The 18,865-nt window shown below is 41.3% G+C and overlaps 1 protein-coding gene across 3 annotated transcripts in view; it reads right to left on the bottom strand.

The window, feature by feature from the left end:
* Window positions 1-18,865, bottom strand: part of LOC134209513 (bifunctional heparan sulfate N-deacetylase/N-sulfotransferase) — a 612,835-nt gene that overhangs the window by 260,163 nt on the left and 333,807 nt on the right. Inside the window, exon 3 of one of the 3 annotated variants that reach the window (XM_062685493.1) lies at window positions 1,971-2,037. The exons of the other annotated variants lie outside the window; for them this stretch is intronic. The gene's annotated coding sequence lies outside the window, so the exon portion shown is untranslated. The remainder of the gene's footprint in view (window positions 1-1,970; window positions 2,038-18,865) is intronic. 3 annotated transcript variants of the gene reach the window in all.

Raw genomic sequence — 18,865 nt, 5'->3', positions numbered from 1 at the left:
ATGTAACATCCTTTGCAGTAACTTTTATGGTGCTTGCCAGAATCCGCGAAAACTCCGAAAATCGTTATAATCGTGCATAAGAACATTGTACTACAATCATTGTGTGCCATAAGCCGCCTCAACGGAGGATGCTACCATAAATCACATTGGAACCAACTAACCGAGGCTAAATTAAAAACCACTCCAGTACACTTGTTCTGAACTTCGGCATTACGATCAAATACACTTTCTCCCCAACTCTCACGCTGGACGCTGCGAAACTAAAATGCAATAAATTTGCCTTTGACAGGCTCACTCTGTGTGAACCCCAAACTATCCTCGCATATGTGTGCGATAACCAAACCAATCCAACAAGTGAGACCGGCGACCACCATGGAGAGATATGATACCGACAGCAGCGGGCCGAACCGCTGTTGTTGATCCTGATTTCGATACCGACCACCATCATCATCGCTATCATAGAGAGAAAGACGAAAAAAATAACTCTCGTTTGATTGAACCACCACCGCCGAGCGAGCTCGCCGTTTCTGGTTCTGGTCCATACGGAACACGGGTGTAGAACATGACACCCAACATGGGTCAGCGCAGAGTAGAGTAGTGGCACATTGGTCGAAACCCGGGCACCAGAGTGCAGTCAGAAACAGCAACTTGCCATCAACTGCAATCCGGTTCGGTCGTTAATCATTTCTCACGGATAGCGGGCCCCGGCGAACGCTGCCAGGGATCCCCACAACGATCGCAATAGATTACTATTTGGAAGCGGCTCCCGAGCGTTAAAATTTATGACGACCAATTGAGTCTGCTGCGAGGGTCGATGTAAGTTTCATTTCAGGATACGCGGCGCGGTCGAGTCTGACAGGCTCGGAATTTGAATATTACCTTCGGAAAGCCTGTAAGACAGTTTAATTAATTTTAAATCCCGGTTCGGGTGCCGCAATTGAGCGGACCAACGAGCACAACGGGATTCCGGAATCCGGAAATTTACTACAATTGATGGAAGTAGTTGGAAAATATTTTCAAAACATCAAATATGTAATTTTAAAATTGTCAATGATATTCACATTCGTAAGGTAAAGATAAAGGACGTAACATCAAAATGTAATCATTTCTGTTGTTCGTCTATGTATAAAGCTTTGTATAAAGTCGAAGATTGATTGCATTCTGGCTGTTGGCCCTTTTAAATTTTTGTTCTAGAAATGAGCTTATTACCCTGAATGTAAACTTAGTCTACGTAAATCTCAATTGGATGTGAAATCGAAAATCGAGCAGTTGCTGTCTATTCAATTGATCATGTCAGTTCGAAAACTTGCCTTAAAACTATTTTTTAGAGCAACATTTGCCGCAATTGACACAAGCATCAATTCTATAGTAATATATTCCATGGGAAATCAGAAATATTTTTCGCTGCCATTTTCGGTTTTATTCCACCACCTGTCATTCGAATGACCCATTTATCAATTGACAGATTAAAATCTCCTAATTGGCTAATTGGCTGATTATTCAGCGTTCAAATTAAAAGACGAAATTTATTAGTACAGGAAAACACCGACAATAAAATAAACTTGATTTTCTGTAGTGCAAGCAAACTATAGATTGAAAGCACATTGCTTTAATTTGACTGATATGTAAACAGTTCTGTTGCTATCGGTAAGTCAACTCACAAAAAAAATTAAGGTGTGCTTTTTAAGAGAACTATTTAGTAGTTACTTGTTTCTTTTTCAAAATTTAAGCGAGATATGAAATTTAATTTTCTGAGTCTTGATAGATCTAAACGCATAACTTTTGACTTTATTATTATTTTACTCATTCGTAGATTTGATGGCGTCATAAAACAATAATAACATATATTATGGCATCCTCTTCGCATGATATCCCATAGTGCACTATGCTGTGAAAGGATCGAAATAGATTCATTTAACTCAAATGGGGAAGTCAATATATTCTCTCACAAATCTGTACAGCTAGCATACCTTGTAGGGACCTCAATCTCAGTTAATTCATGCTTCAAATTGAAAATGTATGGCAGTGCGTGCGAACCTGGAAATAGAGATAGTAAATTGTTAAGTTGATTTGTTGTTGGAGTAAGTTGGAATGACAAATGTGTGGAATAAGCAATAATTTTCAATAGATTCCAATCGTAGAATTGGATAAATTACCAATGGAATGTGGGCGACTTTATACGAGAAGTTTCGAAAAATTTCCACGAGAAATGCAAAAATAAATTTCCACAGGAATTGCAAATAAAATTTTCCTGGATAATTCGAATTAATATTCGCAAAAAATGCGAATCTGAGGAACATTCAAGGATAATAAGGGTGAATTACGAAGGGAAATTCGAATGAATTTGCAGAATAAATTTGAATGAATTTCCAAGGGAAATGAAAATAAAATTATTCATGGAAAATGGGTATGAATTTCCACGAAAACACGAATTAATGTTCAATTGGAATTTGAATGAATTACCAAAAGGAATTTGAATGAATTTCTAAAACGAAAATCGAAAGAACTTCCTAAGAAAATGTAAAAAAATTCCAAGGGAAATAAGAAAAAAGGCAAAAAATCCAAATAAATTTCACGGGAAATTCGAAATATTTCCCCTGTAATTTCCACGCGAAACATGAATAAATTTCCGCGATATATAATTCAAATAAACATCCCTCTAATGATTTTCTACGGAGAATTGAAGTTTCAAGGGTAAGTCTGATGAATTGCCAAGGGAAAATCGAATAAATTACCAAGGTGAATTCAGAAGAATTTCCAAAGGAAATTTTGAAGACTTCCAAGAAATTCGTATGACAAGGATGACAAAAGAATATCGAATGCATTTGGCCGGGAAATCCGGATGAATTTTAATGTTAAACTTGGATGAATTTCATAAAGAAATTTTTGTGAATTAGAAAGCAAAGGAAATTTGAAGGTATTTACAAGTACAATTTGGATGAATTCCCTAAACAAACTTTGATGTGTTTCTAAAGCAAAGCATGAGCATGAGCATGAGCATGATTGACCGTCCACGGTTGCTACTCCGTTATTGCCAGGTCAGCTGCAGTTACACAGAGAAACCAATAGATGAAGTTTGGGATTCACATTACCTTCAATGTGTAAGAACTGGTGGCCCAAAAAATAAGCAATACCAGCGCCGGCCGTGTCCGTATGCAGGTCAATTGGGGAATAGGTAGGAAATTGTTGACGTGATACTCGCTTTGATAGAAGCCGACGAGTCATCTGCACTGCCACGAGAGATCACTAGGATGTTGGATATATGGGGTACACGCTTAAAATCAATAACACAGAGATATGTTTGCTTCACACAAAACGGACCTAATGCAGAACAGCACCTAGATGAGCGACAGTTACACAGCCACAAAAATAGCTCGTGTGGTTTTATTGAAGCTTGGATTTCAATATTTTCAACAGTATTTGGTTCCTCATGAAACAAGGAATCTGTACAAACGTTTACATGTTGAAAAGGACCGTTATCACGACCGTTATTTTTGTGCCTGTGTAACTGTCGCTCATCTAGGTGATGTACTGCATTAGGTCCGTTTTGTGTGAAGCAAACACATCTCTGTGTTATTGATTCTAAGCGTGTAGGGAGTGTAAACGGTATGCCGTGTATAGCGTGTAGTTTGATCGATGATAACAATACTCATTTTTTTAAAGCCGCAAAAAGCAAAACAAAATTTCGGTGATCGGCTGATCGTTCTGCTTTCCGCACAAAGCAGAATAAAACTATGATGACCGGCCGATCGTTCTGCTTACTGAAGAAAACATGTCTAGACGCGATTAAAACTTTTACTTTCTAATTAATTTACACACACGCACGAAGCTGAACAAAATTTCGGTTACCGGCCTATCGTTCTGCTTACCACACAAAGCAGAACAAAATGTTGATGACCGGCCGATCGTTCTGCCTACTGAAGAAAACATGTCTGGACGTGATCTCCGATCGTTCTACGTCCAATAAATAACACGAACAAATCTGCACTGAATTGATTGTTTCACTTTCCAGTTTACTCGCCCATACACTGGAAACTGGGTCCAAGTCCAGCACAAAATACGAACACACTTGCACTTTTTACGATTTATCAATTTATATTTATTCCGTGGATTATTCCGCAACGCAGAAAAAACTCAGAAACCGGTCGCACTTCAACACGATCTATCAAGCTAGGATGTGTTTCTAAAGCAAAGTTGGATAAACTTCCAAAAGAAATTAATTTCAAAGCGAAATTCAGATGAACTTCGAAGTGAAATTTGGATGAATTTCAATAGAAATTGGAGGATTTTTAAAATGACGTGTGGATGAATTTCCAAAACAAAATTCGAATGAACTTCACAGCAAAATGTGCGAACGCACTGCCATGAATTACAAACCGAAATTTGGATGAATGAAAATTTAGCAAATGAATCTCCTAAATTGAGATGAATTTCCAAAGGAAATTCAGATGGTCATTAAAAGGAAGTTTGTATGAAATACTAATGGAAATTAAAAGAATTTCAAGAGATATGCGGACGAATGTAAAGGCAAAAGTTGAGCTGATTTTCAAAGCAAATTTTAAATGAAATTCAAGGGAAAATTCGGGCGGATTTCTAAGGTAAAATTGAATGAGGGCAATTGGATCCTCTTATTCTTATTGGCATTACATCCCCCACAGGGAAATTGCCGCCTCGCAGTGTTCCTTATGCACTTTCACAGTTATTAACTGCGAGGTTTCTAAGCCAAGTTACCATTGCTGTATCCGTATATCATGAGGCTAACACGATGATACTTTTATGCCCAGGGAAGTCGAGACATTTTCCAATCCGAAAATTGTCTAGACCGGCCCCGGGAATCGAACCCAGCCACCCTCAGCATGGTCTCGCTTTGTAGCCACGTATCCTACCGCACGGCTAAGGAGGGCCCCATGAGGGCAATAGGATTTCATTTCATTTATTTAATCTACATCTAAACAGATAACACTGAACCAACAATTAGACGCCAGAATACACGGTTCGAGGCCGCATCTCTTCATCCTCAAATACGCCCCACGCTCGCCAAGTCGTTTTGCACCTGGTCTGCCCATCTCGCTCGCTGCGCTCCACGTCGTCTCGTCCCTGCCGGATCGGAAGCGAACACCATCTTCGCAGGGTTGCTGTCCGGCATTCTTGCAACATGCCCTGCCCATCGTACCCTTCCGGCTTTAGCTACCTTCTGGATACTGGGTTCGCCGTAGAGCTGGGCGAGCTCGGGGTTCATTCTTCGCCGCCACACACCGTCTTTTTGCACACCGTCAAAGATGGTCCTAAGCACCCGTCTTTCGAATACTCCGAGTGCTTGCAAGTCCTCCTCGAGCATTGTCCATGTTTCATGTCCGTGGAGGACAACCGGTCTTGTACATGACACATTTGGTGCGGTGGCGAAGCCCGTAGTAGGCCCGACTTCCACAGATGCGCCTTCGTATTTCACGATTGACATTGTTATCAGCCGTTAGCAAGGATCTGAGGTAGACGAATTCCTCGACCACCTCGAAGGTATCACCGTCTATCGTAACACTGCTTCCCAGGCGGGCCCTGTCGCTCTTGGCTCCGCCCACTAGCATGTACTTTGCCTTCAATGCATTCTCCACCAGTCCAACTTTTGTTGTTTCACGTTTCAGGCGGGTGTACAGTTCTGCCACCTTTGCAAATATTCTGCCGACAATGTCTATGTTATCCGCGAAACAAATGAATTGACTGCATCTGTTGAAAATCGTACCCCGGCTGTTACAGTCGGCTCTCCGTATGACACCTTGTAACCGTTCGCGAATGGTTTCGAGGTGATTTTAAACACGGTGGCTTAAGCGCCACTCTCGAAGAGAGACCACCGGTCGTGTTCCCTATTTGCCCGACTTTTACAGACCCTTTACCTCTGGGGACTCTCGAACGGTCGCTGGCTCCAAAATTACTTACGCTTAATATTCTTTCCCCACTTCCCACCTACCTGAACTCGCTCAACCCACTGAAAAAGAACGGAAAGCAACTTTCGAAGACAACTTTAAACTGTAGCCACGGCAAACGCAATGGGAGTGAATTCTCCCAGCCCCGTGAAACGCAATACAACTAAAACTCAAGCTAACTTCTTCAAATTACTTAACGGAATTTATTCTCTAATTCGGGTTGGACGTATCGGTACGGAATGGAAAAAGAGAGCTAATCATGGCCATGAAAATACAAGCTCACATACCTGCGCAGGGTTTTGCTTCTCGATGCACTGATGCGAATACTCCGCCGGGAAGATGGCGACGATGTCCTCCGACCAGGTTGTGGCGATGGCGGCCGATTGGCTTTGCCGCAGATGCTGCAGATTGGCGCGCAGCGATGGAGGTCGAGCTCGAGCGATATGGCCGAAACTAAAGATGCGGAGGGAGTGGCGGCTGGACGGAAGGCTTCCGATTTCGGAATCGAGAGGAATAACCGTTCCCTCAAGTTAGTAGCTTCCTTTCTCTAACGACCCGGCTTCGCGTACCTTTTCGGTTCACCGAGCGAGGACTAAAAGGAAGACTACTAACCGTCGGTTCGGGTTCGGTCCAGCGTACGATTAATGACGACGTACGGGGACCGCACTCTCGGGACTGATCCACGGGAATTGGCTTGGGGATCTTACCTTCGACGGTTGATTGGCGACCGCCGAGTTTTCGCTTTTAGACGAGCGACTTCACTCCTCCTCCGTTTAACTACCTTTACAGGCGGGCCTTAACGCACGCTCGAGCTCTCGATGTCCGTTGGACGAAATGGCGGGCCCTGTAGACGCCACACGTATTCCCGTACCCGACTCCGGTCGAATACACGAAATCCAGCCCGTACCAAAAAGCGCAATGCGCTGGAAAGTCCAACGCGAATTCGTTTTATTAACAAAACTTTACATTAAACATTTAAATTCGTTTTACCTTTTTGTACGTTTCACTAAACTAACTCGGTGTTCGCGGAATTAAAAAAACACGTCCTAATGACGTCTGCTACGTTAACTGTTAATTTTAGAAATTTGATTAAAATAGACACAGAATAATTCACTCCAATCACACTTTACCTATTAGTCAAACTAGCCAAACTCAACTTAAAATACTGAAAAACTTCGTAGCCTACTAGCAAACACTTGTAATCACCAGCCGTTCACTTAGCGAAATGATCGAGTTCTTGTCTGAATTTTATAAAGAAACTTATCCTTTGAAAAGTCGTCAATTATTTTAAATTTGCGCCAAATAAATTTGAAATGGCGACAAAGAGTGCGCGCCTTCGGTGAGTCGATAAAAACGAGCACATAAGAACACTACAACAGTACATGGTCAATTTCTATTTGGATAATAATTTAGTCAAGACACAAACCTCGTAATCGACATACAAATAAAAATTCAAATTTCTTTTCGTCCGGTCTTCAAATTATTAACGTAACGTAATGTTTCACTATTTAATTAATTCCAAATAATTTTAATTTATGATTTTACTTAAAAAGAGAAAAACGTCATAAATTCTTATTCTGACTTAATCGAAAATTGATCGCAAAAACGTAAAACGTTACAACCTTCTAGCGAAATGTTGAACAACAGGCACGAAAGCTCATCACCTTGTCTAAGCTCCCGGCGCGATTCGAACGAACTGGAGTGTTCGCCCGAAATCTTCACACAGTTTTGCACACCATCCACCGTTGTTGTTTTGATCAGTCTGGTAAGCTTCCCAGGGAAGCTGTTCTTGTCCATAATTTTCCATAGCTCTACGCGGTCTATACTGTCGTATGCCGCCTTGAAATCAATGAACAGATGGTGCGTTGGGACCTGGTATTCACGGCATTTTTGAAGGATTTGCCGTACAGTAAAGATCTGGTCCGTTGTCGAGCGGCCGTCAACGAAGCCGGCTTGATAACTTCCCACGAACTCATTCACTAATGGTGACAGACGACGGAAGATGATCTGGGATATCACTTTGTAGGCGGCATTAAGGATGGTGATCGCTCGAAAGTTCTCACACTTCAGCTTGTCTCCTTCCTTGTAGATGGGTCATATAACCCCTTCCTTCCACTCCTCCGGTAGCTGTTCAGTTTGCCAGATTCTGACTATCAATTTGTGCAGGCAAGTGGCTAGCTTTACCGGGCCCATCTTGATGAGCTCAGCTACGATACCAGCTGCTTTATAAGTCTTTTGCTGTTGGATGGCATCCTTAACTTCCCTCAAGGTGGGGGCTGGTTCGCTTCCATCGTCCGCTGAACTGACGTAGTCATCTCCTCCGCTGCCTTGACTTTCACTGCCTGTACTCTCAGCGCCAATCAAATGTTCCTCGTAGTGCTGCTTCCACTTTTCGATCACCACACGTTCCAAGACTTTGCGGCATGCGTTGAGCTTCTGATAGAACTTGCGTGTTTCTTGAGAACGGCACAGCTGTGCCATCTCCTCGCACTTCGCTTTTTCCAGGCGGCGTTTCTTCTCCTGAAAAAGGCGGATCTGCTGTCTCCGCTTCCGTCTATAACGTTCCACGTTCTGCCGGGTACCTTGCTGCAGCGCGACCGCCCGCGCTGCGTCCTTCTCCTCCAGAATCTGTCTGCACTCTTCGTCGAACCAATCGTTTCGTCGACTTCGTCCCATATACCCGACATTGTTCTCCGCTGCGTCGTTAATGGCTGCTTTAACTGTATTCCAGCAGTCCTCAAGAGAGGCCCCATCGAGCTCACCCTCTTCCGGCAACGCTGCCTCGGGAAAGGGAAACGGGAATAAATTTCCAAGGTAACTTCAGAGAGAGAGAGATTTAAATGAATTCCTAAGGGAAATTTGATTGAGTTTCCAAGGGAGATTCAAATGATCTTCCAAAGGGAAATTCGAATGAATTTTTGAGCGAAACTCGGATGAACTTCTAATGAATTTCGAAGAGAAATTCGAATGAATTTCTAAAAGAAATTCAAATGAAATGCTAAGCATAATTTGGATGAATTTCGAAGCATCTAAGTTGGATAAATTTCAAAGCAAAATGTGGATGAATTTCCAAAGCAATTACGGAATGAATTACAACAAGAAAATCAGATGAATATCCAAGGGAGCTTTGGATGAATTTTCAAGGAAAACATGGATGTATGCAAGACATACACCACTATAGGTGTTCCAATCTGCCAAGTTCACGATTCAGCCATCTTGGATTTTAGTATGGAAGAGCCAGCTAGTTTGTTTACGTTTTGCACTGAAAATTAATTTTTCACCCCCGCCTTCTTGTCTTCTATAAATTTGGCAGCTTGTATCACCTAGTGGTGTATACATCTTGGATGTACACACTCAGTTTTTATTTCCGCAGCTCGGCAAAAATCCGCACAGCCGTGCGCCAGCAAAATAAATAACTGATATTCCGGCAAAAATAGCGTTTGTTAGCTGATTTTCGGCAAATTATTTGCTGATTTCCAGCAATTTTGACAGCAATCTAGGTAAAAAACATGTTTGCTGGGGCACGGCTGTGCGATTCTCGGTAAAAGTTCAACATTTTGCTGAGATCCCGGTAAAAAAATTAAGTGTGTAGGTCTAAGAAAAAATCCAAGGGAAGTTTGGATAAATTTCCGAATGATCACCCAAAGGTAAATTTGAATGAATTTTCAAGGGAAACTCGGATGAATTTCCAAGAATAATTTGGATGAACTGAGTAAAAAAACCCAACTTAATTCACCGAGTGGTGATACTGCCTTTCTCGCATTTAGCCAAGACACAAACCTTATATGGCGCTTATATAGTTCGATTCTATTTTCTTAATAACTTTCAAACGCAATGGTCGATCGTTATCAAATTCAATAGTGATCAACAAGGCAAGTCAAACAACAAGTCGAATGCAACTTGTTGCGAGAAATTCGGTTAAGAATTACTATATGAAAAAGTGGCTAATGTTTATCGGTTTTCGTGTGCACACATACATACACATACACACGGACAGACAGACATTCATTTGTTCAGCTCACCGAGCTGAGTCGATTGGTATATAACATCATGGGTCTCTGAGACTTCTATAAAAAGTTCGATTTTGGAGTGAAATGATAGCCTTTCGGTACAACTTTGTTGTACGAGAAAGGCAAAAGGGCATTTGAATGAATGTATTCCAATTTTGTTATTACCAGTATGATCATTTTTTCATATCGAATTTTTATTCTTCGCGACTTTTGGGTTTACAATGGTACTTTGTACTTGGAATTAAAAAAAGTTAGACACCTAGCATTTTTTTGTATTTTTCTGTGCCTCATGATATCCCTAGTAACATTTTGGTTTCATGCTGGTTTTATAACACTCTTGAAGAGTAAATTATGGTCTTCAATAGCATTATAAAACCTCGGAGGTGAACTAGCCTTGGGCTAAAAACCTCTTTAATAAAGATTATAATAATAATAAGCATTATAAAACTTAAAATGTTACTTGTACCAGTAAAAAACTTCAACTTGAACTAGGTTTCGATTGACACCAGTCAGGGGTTCTACAACGACAGAATAGCCATGTATTCTTCAAATATATCGGCAACATCGGTCCCTATCACGCCAGAACGCAGAATAATTTGAGAAATATGTCTTCAATTTGTAGGCACTTTTCGGTGAAAATTAAACACACACTTTTCGGTTCACACAGTTTGAAACCCACACTGGTGGTAAACGACTGCTTTAAACGCTAGGAGAAGGATGAACGCTGCATTCAAGAGGAAAAGTAGAATCCTGAAAAAAAAAAATCCAAAGCTGGATATGGGATGCGATTCTTCAAATAGTTTTTAAAATTTCAAAACAATGTTTACTTGATATATTTAAAAAAAAATCAACAATCTAAAAATATAAAAATTCACGGTGACCAAAACCCTACTAAATATTTACTTGAAAACAATTTGATACACGAGGTTGGACTTTTGATTATCTATATTGTACAATTTACATACATTTATTTGACTGATATGTTTTCTTGAAATGATCCCAGAGAAACCACTACTTTTGATGTTTACTGAAATTCTATCTTCGTGTTATAAATCATTTCCAAAAAATATCTCAATTCGTTTTTTAAATTATTTTATATTTAATTGGCTAAACTTTGACCTTTAAAAATGTTCATGTTTCTACTTTTCCTTTGATGACAACGTTTATTCCTAGTGTAATGCAAATTTGAAGATGGTTGAGAAGCAGTATGCTTAATGTCATGTAAAATCAAATCAAAGATATAAAAATACCAAACCCAAACCCTACTGTAATACCGAACACTGGGGAAATCTGGATACACAATCACTTGTCACTACTAGGCAACGCAATATATTTATTGACACTTTCATAGCTAGACTCCTTCATAATCAAAACTCTTGTTTGCTCCTCATTCATGGCTTACTTGATATTCTCCCGATATCACACTCCCCCCTTACAAATAGTGTTAATCTAGTAATAATGTTTGTATATAGTTTTTCAGGTGATCAGGACGTTTAGTCTACGGCGGATGATTGATGGCTCTTCAGTTTGATTTTCCAGAACCGGTGGTGATGGTTGTGTCTCCTGATCGGGTCCTAATGTTTGTGATCCAGCTGATATTAGCTAGCACTTCTCCCAGCTTCCGATGAATGCTCTCACAATGTCCTCTTCCTGTAGTTGATTTCACTCTGCTTTTCTATGACTGTTGATTCTGCTGCCGTTACTTTTACTGTTACTGTTACTCTCCCAATTGTTGACCTTTAGTTTCTTCAACCCCAGATCCATTTCAGAATTTTGTCTCGAGATTTCTTTCGAACACTACACCAGGTAGGACTTTTCCTGTCGGAGAATGTTGGGAGGAATAATACAAGTACGCAGATCACACTTTAATCGCTTTAGGATTGTACAATTCATCTGCTCTACTCCTCCATTTGCCTGAGGCCAATAGGGCGTAGTTTTCTTATGGTCAATACCAAATTCCCGAAAAAAAAGTCTTATTAAGTCGTGCACATTATCAAATCTCAAAGTTTCAGACCCTCCGAAGCGAATAAAGATTTTTTTTTCCAATTTCGTTTATTTGGTAGGCTCAGGCGTGTATAACACTTTACGGAGCCACGTTTCTTTGAGATATGTACAATCGACATAATCTTATTATTAAATTAGTAAGAGAGGGAAATAAGCCAACGTACTCGTGGTGACTCGAGGTTAGGTTTACAATGTTTAAGGATGGACGGGGATTAGGATTCGGGAATCAGGGAATCATCATAATCAAGGAATTTCAGCAGCTCATCCGGTCATTTGGCGTCGGGGACGATGTGGTGTGTCGTCGTGCTCGAAGAATGATTCGAATGGGAGCATCTTCCGGACGGCCAGAGCTACGGCGCTCTACGGGACAGACAGACAGAGACAAAACAAAAAAAACTTTGAAGAAAAGAAAAAAAACAAAAGTATTAGACTTTTATGTCAGAGGAACAAAGAAAACTATAAATGGCTTGCATATAGACCACATCACGATCCCCCAAAACACCTCTTATCTCCTGGAAGGGTTGTTTACCTCGGGCCACTAGGGTATCCAATAAATGCTCTCTGGAGACGTCGTTTTCCGAGCAGAACCAAACTACGTGATCGATGTCATCATAACCGGCTCCGCACCTACATAAGTTGCTATCGACAAGGTTTATTCTGTACAGATGTGCGTTTAGTGAATAGTGATTAGACATAAGTCTCGACATCACGCGAATGAAGCCTCGACTTAAGTCCTCACCTCTGAACCACGCTCGCCCAGAAACTTTTGGAACTATAGAAAATAGCCACCGTCCAAGTTCGTTGTGTGTCCAATTTCTTTGCCAACTTTGAAGAGTACTCTGACGGACTAATGGGAAAAACTCGTTGCTCGAGAATTGTCTATCATAAACCTCACCTTCCTGTGCGCCCACCTTTGCCAGCGAGTCTGCCTTCTCATTGCCGTAGATTGAGCAGTGAGATGGGACCCAAACAAAGGTAATCTTGAATGATCTTTCGACCAAAACACGCATCTGCTCTCTTATGTTTGAAAGAAAGTAAGATGCGTGCTTAACAGGTTTCATCGACCGGAGTGCCTCGATAGAACTAAGACTATCCGAGAAGATGAAATAATGGTCTACGGGCTGATTGGAAATTATCCCCAAAGCGAAGTTAATTGCTGCCAGCTCAGCAACATAAACCGAACACGGTTCCTGAAGTTTTCGGAAGGTGGTTGAAGTTACATTGAAAACACCAAAGCCAGTGGATCCGTTAATGCGAGAACCATCAGTGAAATATCTGTTGTTGCAATTGACATGTTCATATTTTTCAGAAAAAATGGAGGGAATTGAAAGACTTCGAAGATGATCTGGTATTCCTTGAATAGCGTGTTTCATGGACAGATCGTATTCAATTGAGAAACTGTCATTGGTGAAGTCAACTCGAGGGGGAGTATAACATGGAAGACAAAGATCTGACGATATGTAGTTGAGATAAACTCTTAAGAATCTTGACCGATGAACCAGTTCAAGCATATTATCGAAGTTGTGTAAGACAAGTGTGTTACTTGTTCCACATTTGATTAGTATTCTTAATGAGAGCTCCCAGTAACGGTGCTTTAAAGGAGTGACTCCAGCAAGCACCTCCAGGCTCATGTTATGCGTTGAATGCATACAGCCAAGGGCAATACGCAAACAACGATATTGAATTCGTTCCAATTTGATAAGGTGGCAATCAGCTGCTGAGAGGAAGCAGAAGGAGCCGTACTCTAAAACAGAGAGAATAGTCGTTCTATAGAGTTTGATGAGGTCTTCCGGGTGAGCACCCCACCATGTTCCGGAGATAGAACGTAGAAAATGGATCCTTTTCCGGCATTTCTCTATCAAATACTCAATATGAAGTCTCCATGTGCATTTAGAATCAAACACGACCCCAAGGTATTTAGAAGATAAAGATTGGTTGATGTCATCATTCAACAGCTTTAGTTTCAGTTGAGCAGGGTACCGCTTCTTAGTAAACACAACCAACTGAGTTTTTTGCGGTGAAAACTCGATCCCCAAATGTCTGGCCCAAACAGTCAGATTATCTAGGGTACTTTGCAATGGTCCTTGCAAGACAGCTGCACTTGGACCTCTTAGAGAGACCACGGCATCATCTGCAAGTTGTCTGAGCGTGCATTGTCCTTCCAAACAATTGTCAATATCTTTAACATAGAAATTATAGAGCAAGGGACTTAAACATGATCCTTGGGGAAGGCCCATGTAGCTATTTCTGGAAGTTGTCAGAGTGCCGAGTGTGAAATTCATTTGTTTTTCTGACAACAAATTGTACAAGAAATTGTTCAATATAACGGGTAATCCACTACTGTGCAGATTGTCTGACAGTACTTCTATGGAAACTGAATCAAAAGCGCCCTTAATATCCAAGAATACTGAAGCCAATTGCTCCTTGTGCGCAAAGGCCAGTTGTATATCTGAAGAAAGCAACGCTAGACAATCGTTTGTTCCTTTCCTTTTTCGAAATCCAAACTGAGTATTTGAAAGCAATGCATTTTCTTCGACCCAATGGTCGACTCTTGAAAGGATCATTTTCTCCAATAATTTTCTCATGCATGATAGCATGGCAATCGGTCGGTATGAATTGTGATTAGACGCTGGTTTCCCAGGCTTTTGAATAGCTATTACTTTGACCTGTCGCCATTCAGGTGGCACAATGTTGTACTCCATGAAACAGTTGTACAGGTCAAGTAATCGTCTTTTTGCGATATCTGGGAGGTTTTTCAGAAGATTGAATTTGATGTTATCGCATCCCGGAGCAGAGTTATTCGATTAAAGAAGAGACATAGAAAGTTCCAGCATTGAGAATGGTCCACACAAAGAACCGGGATCAGTGACTGATTCTCGAAATAGCGGTTCTGCTTACACGGAATCTGGACAGATCTTTTTGGCGAAGTTGAATATCCATCGATTGGAGTATTCTTCACTCTCATTGGTGGAAATGCGGTTCCGCATGTTGCGGGCCGTTTTCCAAAGTGTTGTCATTGAGGTTTCTCGTGATAGTCCCTCAACAAAACGTCGCCAGTAGCTACGTTTTTTAGCCTTGAGAAGATTTTTGAGCTTTCTTTCAAGCCTCAAATACTCTTCAAAAAGCTCGGACCTTCCGTGTTTACGAAAGGCCTTGAAGGCATCAGATTTCTCAGAATACAACTTAGTACATTCATCATCCCATCCAGGAGTGGCTGGTCTTCTTATGACAGATGTACTTGGAACGCGTCGTTTCTGAGCTTCCAGTGCGCTTTTATGAATCAATTCGGTAAGGAATCGATACTCATCCAGTGGCGGAAGAATATCAGTTGATTCAATACCAATTTTACCGCCGATGCAAATTTTTGCCAGTCAATGTTCTTCGTGAGATCGAAAGGAACATTAACTGGCTCAGATTCTTGATAGCCACTTTTAATGGTGGTGGCTATCGGCATATGGTCACTACCGTGGGGATCTTGGATAACCTTCCACGTGCAATCTATCGATAGTGAATTAGAACATAAAGACAGATCAATACGGCTTTGTTGACCATTTGGTCCTATTCGAGTTACTTCACCAGTGTTCAAAATATTCAAATTGAAATCGTCACACAAATCATAGAAAATAGGCGCTCTATAATCGTCATACGTTTCGCCCCATCCAATACCATGTGCGTTCATATCACCCAATATCAATACTGGAGATGATAGAAGGGAGACTGCGCTCCAAAATGTCGACGATTAATAGAGGCATTTGGAGGAATGTACACTGAAGCTATGCAAAGATCTTTATTCTTCACATTTACTTGGCAAGCGACGATTTCTAAGCCGGGAACAGTCGGAATGGAATTCTGTAGAAGGAGTAGCATTTTTGATCCCCAAAAGAACGCCACCATAATGATCATCCCGATCTTGGCGAATAATGTTAAAATCGTGGAAGTTGATTTCTTCTTCAGAAGAAAGCCATGTTTCACAGAGAGCAAATACATCACAATCGGAATTGCGAATCAAAAACTTGAACACGTCCAATTTATTTTTAGACTATGACAGTTCCACTGCAGCACAGTGATTGTATCTTGTATGGCCGTATTATCCATCGAAAGATACAATTTCTGCAAGAAGGGCCATGAAACAGTCAATTGCTTCAGATAACTTTCTACTGTTGGAATAAAGAGGTCAATGATTGGCCTCAATGAATCCGGAATATTGAAAAGATTCAAAAAGCGGTCCACGAGGTCCTTAAAGGATATCAATCCTTGCTTGGACGAGATTCTATTTTCGGAAGTGCGAGTAGCATTTTCCTTTTCATTGATAATCCTAGCCGGATGTTTCTTAGGTACATCGGTTTTAGGCAATGGCGGGAATGTCTTAGAGCAGCAGGGATCTGCAGTGACAACTGGTTGCTTCGGGATTTTAAATAATCCCCCATTACCTTCAGATTTTGCCAAGCCTTTATGGATGACTTTTGTTTTCTTTCGGCGCGATCCTGGGGAAGACGGTTGCTTCCTCTTTTCGGGCGCGTGTACCTCCGAAGAATCATCCATGTCGGCTGCGTCAGAGTCCGATTCATCAATGGAGATGGAATCATAATAGTCACTTACTTGAACGGCAGCTGAAAAAGCAGTCTTTGCGGTGGCAGTGGCGGATGTGTCTTGCGCTTTAACCATTTCCGCATAAGACTGCTTGGAGCGCTGTACCAACGAGCGCTTCACTTTTTGGGTGCGTCGTTTGTACACCGGGCAATCTTGCAAACCATGGGCAGGATCCAAACCACAATAAGCACATTTTGTGGCTTGTTGCTGGTAGGTATCCTCCCGATGTCTTTTGGAAACATTTACCACAAAGTGGTTTGTTGTCACAAAACTCGGCAGTGTGACCTAATTGTTTGCAGTTGGTACAATTAAATACCCTTGGTACAAACAAACGCACCGGAAACAACATATTCTCGATATCTACATATTTTGGGAGCATCGAACCGGCGAACGTCACCCGAAGCGAGCCTGACTTAGCATATACCTTTTTACCATCTACTGTGGTTGCTGAATGCAATTCCTTGCAGTCCAGGATATCCACGGTAGATTGCAGAACATTCTTTAAGCGACCTTTCCTGCAAGCACATCCTTGCAAGTTAAGCTCGCTGCGTTGATCACACCTTCTATTTCGACCTCCCGCGAGGGACATAAACTAAATATTCAATGTTGTACGCCCTGTCGCCAGCAATTTCATTCGCCACCTGGTATGTAGGTGCGGTGATGCGTAGCTTGTTTCTGTTGATTTGATTGAATTCAAGCTTCGTAAAACGACGCGTCAAGTCTCGTTTGATGCCGAGAAAATCTAGGCTTTTCGCTTTCTGCCGAAAGTAAACAACCCAAGGGCCAGGCGAAGATGCCTGGTAAAACCGTGTGCGAACCTCTTTTGGTGGCTCACCGCCTCCCATAGTCTCTGCTTCCATTCTCACCCCGAGAGGTGGAAGGACAATTCTGTCTTATACTAACTTAAAACTATTAGCAAATCAGAAAAAAAAAACTAATTCAATTGATTTCAATCAGTCCCGCTCCAAAAGGGAGAACAATAAAACAAAATCTGCCACTTATCTGTGCTGCTGCTGTAGGTAGCAGCAGAAACAATAGCCTGCTTTACTGGCGTCGCCAGAAGCAGCTACTTCGCTCGCCGACAGTGATCGCCTTGGATCCGTAGGTAGGCACCACACAATAGACTCGCACTACCGAACAACACCCGCGATGAGACACAGCACACACGTCTGGCTCGTTCGAACTATCGGCACGGAATGAATAAAGATTTCATATAATGTTTTTGCTCGTGATTCTGCTTATATAACCAATCCGTACTAGAAGAGTCAATGACCACATCACACCTAGATGTTTCTGGAGGCATTCTGGTACGAAGCTTTGAGTGGACGCCAGTGTGCCTCATTCGCAGTGTTTTACGATTTTCTATACACTTTTATCTATTCTTGGCCACCAACATTTCTACCTGAAGCGCTGCTTCAATAATCATTAGTCAAACTGGCTGAGACTATTTCTGATTTGAAACATTCTTACCCTTCATTTAGCTTATGGTTCACCTTCCATTGTCGATTTCGCTATGAGGGCTACAGCTATCGGAAATGAATTATCCAATAAGTGGTTAATGTAAGACTCCGCTGTGTTATCGTAAATATTCTTGTTATTTCTAAAAATCGTCAGCTAAATTTGTAGCACTAAGTTCGTACTCGATTCGTACTTCACCTCGCAATTGAAGGATTCATTAAGCAAGTTGATGCGAAAGTGTTATATTGCCAATGAAACATCTAACAGCTAACCAATGTCACCTACTACTTCCTTATCGCCTCATATACCCTACGCTAGTTATCCTTCCTTCAAAATAAAAACCCCTTACGAAGGAGAGATCTCAACTGTTCTGCGTTAGCTGCTAAGTTTGGAACACATCTTCCTACATTAGCTTAGCTTAGCTTAGACTGACTTTACATATCAATGGTTGCTACTCCGTGATTGATCAGAGCTGGTGCGATGGAACACATCTTCCTACAATAGTTATTATAACTAAAGAAACTCCTCAACTCTGCTTCGATACTCGGTCCATGACTCGGCTTACGGTCGAACTGACACTATTTTCGCTTTGTAAGTGTCTTGAAAACTCAATCTCCTTCGCGTCGAATATTTATTTCATCGTTTAAGAGAATATTATATTGCTGTAACCTACACTGAACAGCTTGAAGTCACCTCTCATGCTGCTTGTAATAACCCAAAATCTACTATATCACTCAGATGACTCCGTTAAACTCTGTCAAGAATAATTTCATTGTCTTATGAACGATTTATGGGGCACAACTAAAACTAAACTTAAGTTTCCTATATCTGCCGCTATATGTTTTATAAATCTATAGGTCGTTTTTTTTAAGTAGTAATGGAGCG

Source organism: Armigeres subalbatus, chromosome 2 (assembly GCF_024139115.2).
Source record: "Armigeres subalbatus isolate Guangzhou_Male chromosome 2, GZ_Asu_2, whole genome shotgun sequence".
NCBI lineage: Eukaryota > Metazoa > Arthropoda > Insecta > Diptera > Culicidae > Armigeres > Armigeres subalbatus.
Note: the sequence above shows the minus strand (reverse complement) of the source record. Positions and strands in the feature narration are given on the sequence as shown.